Consider the following 7,128-nt stretch of genomic DNA (forward strand, 5'->3'; position numbering starts at 1 on the left):
ATGCAGGTGAAGTTTTATTTGGGAAGCTAAAAAGCCTTTATCCCCTTAGCAAGGGGCTGTGGAACCCCAAGGCTGAGCTGTGCTGTGTGGATGTTGTTGTGCAGCACTCAGCTGGCTCTGGATGGCTGTGGGCTCATCACCCACTTGGGCACGCAATTGATAAATAAAGATCACTGGAGGATCCTATCACTGCCTTAATCCTCCACCACACTCCTTGCTGTTTGATCTTACACTTGCCTGTTCTGCTCTGACCCTACTGAGGCAGGAATTTTTTTGGTTAAGGAGTTCTGGCTCATTATAAGTTTGCTCAGATGGCCCCTGCAGAGCTCCAGGGCTGCCTTGGAGCACCACGAGGGCACAGCAGGGGAGGGGATCCTGCTGCTCCATGGGATGCCATCACTTCTACCTGCACAGGCACCTGTCTGTAACTAACACATTATTTTATGTTTTCTATTAAATAAAAAAAAAAATAACTTTAAAATGCACAAAAATCCAAGATGATACGGAAATAGTTATTTTTCACAATGTTGGCAAAACAAGATTGTAAAATTGTTCCTGAATTGATTGCAAGTTAGAAGTAGTTTGAACTATACAATATGTTTTTTATTCAGAACATTAGCTAATAGTCTCAGTTGCCAATTTATATTTTGGTTTCTGAATATTTCTTTTATAGAACCACATTGGATATACAGACACTTGTTGTTGAATCAGATCCTCTGAACTGAGCCTTGCAAACTGCTGAATTAAGCAAATAACAAAAAAAATTTAACACTAGGTTGGAAAAAAAAATCATTCTTTTCATGTCCATGTTCTATTGGTCGATTTCTGACAGATTTTACCAGGCATTTCACTGCCAACATGAAATCAACTTCAATTGTAAATACATTCAAGGATTTCATACAAACTGTACCTAAGATAAAGCTGCTATTAAACTGAAAAACAGAAAAAAAATAATAAAAAACACAACCAAGACTCAAATCTCTCACTTCTTCCAAACTGTAGAACTCTTAAAATAATAAGTACCCTTCACTTTTAGAAGCCTGTGAAGAAATGAACTGAGCAATATGGGCTGACAGCCACCAGATATTAGGGGTTCTTTTTTTAATGGTAACTATTTCTATAGAAATACAGGATAAATGTCTTCAAGACTTTTTTTTATTATTATTTCATTCAGTTCATGTTTGCATGTAGATGGTCTTGTTCTGCAAGGTACCACATGTAACAGTTAATTTAAAAAGTGTTTAATTGCCCTGGCTTCAGCTGGGATAAAGTTAATTTTCCTTTTAGTAGCTGGTACAGTGCTGTGTTTGGTTTTTAGAGTGAGAACAATGTGAATCCCACACTTGAGGGTTTGGGTGTTGCTCAGCAACCCTTACCCTAAGTCAAGAGTTTTCCTTATATTATTATTTCATTTATTTCAGTTATGAAATTGGGTTTTACCTTTCTCCAACTCCTCTCCCTGTGCCACTGGAGGGGTTGGGGAGTGAGTGAGCAGCTGAGTGATTCTCACTTGCTGGCTGAGGCTAAACCACAACACTGATAAATAAAGTAATGTTTTATGCTTGTCACGGATAATTGTGGTGCACTTTACAGTGGATTAGTCAATTTCTCTTCCTGTAGGGCTGTAAAGTTGGCAAGTGGCAGAGAAGAAGTCTTCTGCAGAGCCTGCCAGTGAGTCTCACTGTTTATAATAGTACTGGGAGTATTTTCCATTTGCAAATCAGCAACTGGAACAATGAAGTAATTTTAAGTTATGCTGTTTCTGAATGTGCTTATTATTGCACAGTGATTACTGCATCATCACCTGCAACATCTTGCAGTGCTGGAAAATGAAAATCATTATCCTAACAAGTTTTCTACAGGATTTTTCATTCAAGTTAGCTAAAGGACATGTGGATTGATTCTGCTAGCTTCTCCATGAAAATCTACAACCAAAATTCTTCTCATCCTACTCAAATATGGTCCATTTTAAAGATTCCGCTCCTTCACTATAATGACTGATGTCTCTGGCCAGTGTTAAACACAGTCTTATTTGGTCACAGAAAACTTCCTGGAGACAAGCTCTCCCTCTTCTCAACAAATATTAAAATTAATCTGTAAGTAGCTCGAGAAAAAATTCTCTAAAATATCTTTTGGCAATCCATCATCCATCATAAAGGTAAGATCTCTACCTGCATTCACAGTGACCCAACCCTTCAGCACTGCAGCTGGCAGTAATTATATACACAAACCACACAGAAATTGCTCCATGTGCCTCCTGTCCCAGAAATAATTTATACCAGTGGTGAGCTGGCTTTGGCCAGCTGCCACATGATCACCTGTTGGGAAAGATGGGACAGGAAGGGCTTACAGATATGATTGCCTGGTAAGAAATACTGGAGATGTAAAACCTGTGAGGGAAATAGAAATGAAGGGCAGCTCTGAGATGTGATCATGGCAGGCAGGAAGACGGTGATTAGTTGGAGTTCGGTTGAAGGACAGAAAACAAAAAACACCCAAGAATGCAGCCCCTCTCCAGCCTGCCAAGGCATCAGGGAAATGGTAGATGAGAAAGTAGTCTTTAGCGTTTAGAATATAGGATGGTACGGTAATATAGTAGTTCTCATAGGCTGCATGTAAAGGTCGTAGGTTTTCTATCCTGCGCCAGTTGGTCACTGTAAATTAGAATATTCAACACAAAAAGAGATATAATGTATTGTAATGAGGTGCTCCTATCTCTCTTACCACCCTCTTCTTCTCTCTTGCTCTTGCTCCTACCTCTCTTACCCCTCTTAGCTTTTTGGCCTCCCTTACCTCATACCTACTCTCTCCCTCTCTCTTTGGGGCTTCCCTCCAGCCCAGGCTGGTGCCTGAAGGCAAAGCCCTTTTTACCCACGACCCTTGTAATAAACCACATGCTTCTAGAATATCTCAGGTCTGCAGAGTTCCTTCTCCCTGTCGTCCACGGATACTCCTACATTCATCCTGCCACTTCCACTCACAGAATCACAGAATATCCTGAGTGGGAAGAGACCCACAGGGTCAGTTCAACCCCTGTTCTTGCACAGACACCCAAACAATCCCACCCTGTGCATCCCTGGGAGCATTGTCCAAACCCTCCTGGAGCTCTGGCAGCCTTGGGGCCGTGCCCATTCCCTGGGGAGCCTGGGCAGTGCCCAGCACCCTCTGGGGAAGAACTTTTCCCTGAGCTCCAACCTAACCCTGCTCTGGAACAGCTCCAGCCATTCCCTGGGTGCTGTCCCTGTCCCAGGGAGCAGAGATCAGAGCTGCGTTGGTGCTGTCCCTCAGAAGAGACATCCCCTCAACAGGACAGGCAGATTTGTTCCAGCAGCCCCTTTGTTTATGTTTATGGTGTTCTCTAAGAAGTGTTCTCAATGCACTGTGTAGGTAAGAATCTTATCTTGACAGAAAGGGTCGCTCCCTGTTTATCTGCTTGGTTCTTTCAAGTGTTGGACTGAGTTTATGTAATATGCAAGCCATATGAAAACCTTTAGGGAGAAAAATTTGTGAGACAAATAGTCAAAATTTTTTGCTCTTAACACTTCTTTTGTTTGGGTTTGGGGTGTTTTGTTGGTTTGAGGGTTCTTTCCTGCATTGATTAGCTCAAGCATGAGTTAGAAAGCAGCCTCTCTGGAACACATTTTGGTCTTTTAGAATCTCCATTTAAATTATATTCCAGACAATGATATGACTAGTGATTATTATGTCTTCTTTCTCTGTCTTTTTGGATCCACCAAGTGTCTCATTTGCACAGCCAAGTATTTGACTTTTCGTGACTGTGTGACCCACAACTTTCACCCAGAGTTTCCTTGGACTCACAGCACACTATAATATTGAGCTTTTCTAATTCAAAATATCTGATACTATCAGAGGCCAATGCTACAGGTCATGACAAGGATATAAAATAATAGCATGATGTTCAGCAGGTGTGCAAGCTAATGGGATATGCCAGGAAAAACATGTATGAGGAGATCCCCAGCAGTGTCTGTGGTGCCTTCCAGGACTGGAGGAAATAAGGCTGATGGGATTTGCACTCACTTAGCTCAGACCTGGGTCACTATTATCCATGTTCCTTCTGGAGGGATTAGGCAAAATTGTTCCCTCTGCAAGGCAGCAGGTGAAGAAGAGCAGGCAGGGAGCATTGGCTGTCAGGAGCCTGAGACTCCAGAAAACAAGGAATAGACCACAGTGATAGGAGTTATTGTGGTGCTCATAATTTTAATTTCATTCTCTGTTTTTTTTTATTTTTGTTTTGGGGTTGGGGCTTTTTTTGCTTGGTTGGTTTTGGTTTTGTGAGGGTTTTGGTTTTTTTTTTTTAATAAATGTGTTTTCCAAAGTCTTTTCCTTCTTCTTTTTAAGCAGCAACGTTGTCTTTCTAAATGCAGAGATATTTTCTGGAAGCAACGGAAGTATTTTAATCACTTCACTTCTCATTTCCATCCAGAAAGGGTTTTACCCTTAGAGAGAAACATATACTCCTGCTGTCCCCATTTCCTTCAATTTTTAGTTTTGTTGGAGAGTTTTCTAGTGCAGAGTTTAGAACATCTGACGGAGCCTATATCTTACTTTGCATTGGACTTCAAAAAGGCATTGCTTGTAACATAAATATAATTTTCAAACTGGTTGGTTGGATAAATTTCAATTTTAAAGGCTTTTTTTTTCCTCTTCTCTTTATAGGCATAACTTGACAAATAATACCTATAAGTAATCTCGTAGTTTTCCCTGTGTTACACTATAAGAACCATCTGCCTATCTTGAATAAGCTTAAGATAATTTTCTCCATGGTTCTTGTCCAAGCTTTCTGCCATGAGATCCATCCAGATTAGATGCTTTAGGAGGAAATGGAGCAGCAGAGTAGAGGCTGAGGTTTGTTGTGGTGAGCCAGTTGTACAGGAAATACTTATAAAATAAGAGAAATAAATGAGCCACAAACAATAATAGTTTCATTGCAATGGGTGTCTTGTCTCATCTTCAGCAAAGGTGTAACTACTCATTTTTCCCTTCTGATCTGACATATTTATGCCGTTTTTCCAAACCAGTATATGCCTGTTAACATCCATTTCAACAGAATAAGAGCAGAATAAATTCATTTATCTTAAAGTTCTCCAAAGGAAAATTCAGAAACATAAGAGATACAGATTCTCCTTGGCACTACAGTTGTACTTTTGACACACTCCACTAAGTACGACCCCCAGCTCTCCTTTCATGGTGGTTGCTTTAGCATTAATAGGGGCTTTTCATGGTAAAAAAGCTCCAATATACTTGTGTCATGACCTTATAGTGGAGAAAAAGAACAGAGCTACTACCAGGGAGACCTTTTAAATCAGTACAAAGTCACATAAACTCACATCTCTGCCATCAACCCTTCCATAGGAAAAACAGCTGTTTATTTATTTTAAACCCTCAACTTATTAAAAAGAAGAGTCCAAATTGTCATGAACTCCAAATTCCAATGAAAGTTTTGGTAAGGAACATAGGTAAACAGATTCTCTATTAAGTGTTAACTTTAAGGCCATGCAGGAATTGGTAAAGGGTTTGAAAATTAATATATAGCACACACATACTAAAGGAATGGTAGAAAAATAAAAGAAAAAGGAATTGGAAAAGCAATCAAACCCACTATATCTCTAATCTGTGTATTTACATGTACTATTTTATACATTCAGCTATCTCAAAAAATTAAGAGATTGTTGCAGAAATTTGTCATTTCAGATGACAGATCCAGCAGCTCGTAAAATTCATCCATGAAGAGGGACGAAAACAAGAGAGCCACAACAGTTAAAAATAGAAAGCATTTGAAATAAATGTCTTATCTCCACCCTCAGCAAAAATAGTTGAGGATTTTTTTGCTGACCACAGGTTGATAAAACTGTAGTGGATAAAATCCCACATTGGTATTGTATCAGAATAATTGATTTTGTCAGAAGTAGATGGATTAAAGCAACTAAGCACCTGGCCCACTTTAGGCCCTGAAATTAAAATCTTGAAAAACACACTAATTTAAATTCACCAAAATGTTTAGATTAGCACATGATCATTGTGCTGAGCAGGATAGGAAGGAGAAATCAACTTCTTGTAGGAAAGTTACACAGTGAAACTAGACAAACCTATTTACCAGTTGGTTGCCCAAGGTATATGATTTTTACAATTACTAGAAAAAAAAAAAAAAAAATATTAGTAAAAGTCTCAGGCAGACTCCAAGACTGAGAAGAAATCCTTCAGTGCAGTCATCAGAACATTCCCAGGAAATGTGTAAAGGTGGTGATTGCACATGGTTAATCCTCCCTTCCCAAAATCTTGGAGAAGACCAAAGCTGCCAGCCTTAGGATACAGAGGAACCTTGGGAGGGTAGGGCTAGTGCCAAAGAAAACAGGAGGTACTAGAATGTCCTTTTTAATATCATTTTCACTGTATTACTAATGAGGGTTTTCCTCAGCAAGCACGAAACTTGAGCTATTACACAGTTCAAACATTAATGGGACTAAACCCAGAAGTCACTGCTGTGTCTTTGCATGTGTAACAGTTTTTTGACAAGGTTCCATGAGTTTGGCAAATTGTGGGATTGTACCTTTTACTGTCAACATGCTAAAAAAGCTACACAATGCTTAACACCACAGGATTAACCTCTTGCTTTTAGGTGAAGGGCCTTCTACCTACAATTGTTGCCATCTTCCCAGATTTATGACATTCTGAAGTGCAGCAGCCTTTCAGGATGGTCCATGACAGTGCTGTGGTTGTATGGCAAAATAAATAACAACTACCTGCTCACCATTTTTATTAAAGCAGCATTTTTACAGCAGTGGCTGAGAACACTACATCTTGCAGCAGTGCTGCTGTGTAAGGCTCTAGGTCACTTCTGCAGAACAGTTGCATTTTTATAAGTTGATGGAAAGATTAGGTGTCAAATTTAATAAAGCCTTTGGCTCTTTTTCTATTATTCTATGCCATGGATCCTCTCTCTGCTTTGAAGGAGCATATTCTTTCATTTGGTGGTGGCAATAATTCAAATATATAAACCATCACCTATCATTTAATATAATTTGCATTGACTGGCAGGTTTAAAGCTAACCTGCATTAATGAATTTTTGCATATGTGATACATACAGATTAGGGCAAAAATCTTATTAG

Source organism: Zosterops lateralis (genome assembly GCF_965231275.1).
Source record: "Zosterops lateralis genome assembly, chromosome: 9".
Lineage (NCBI taxonomy): Eukaryota > Metazoa > Chordata > Aves > Passeriformes > Zosteropidae > Zosterops > Zosterops lateralis.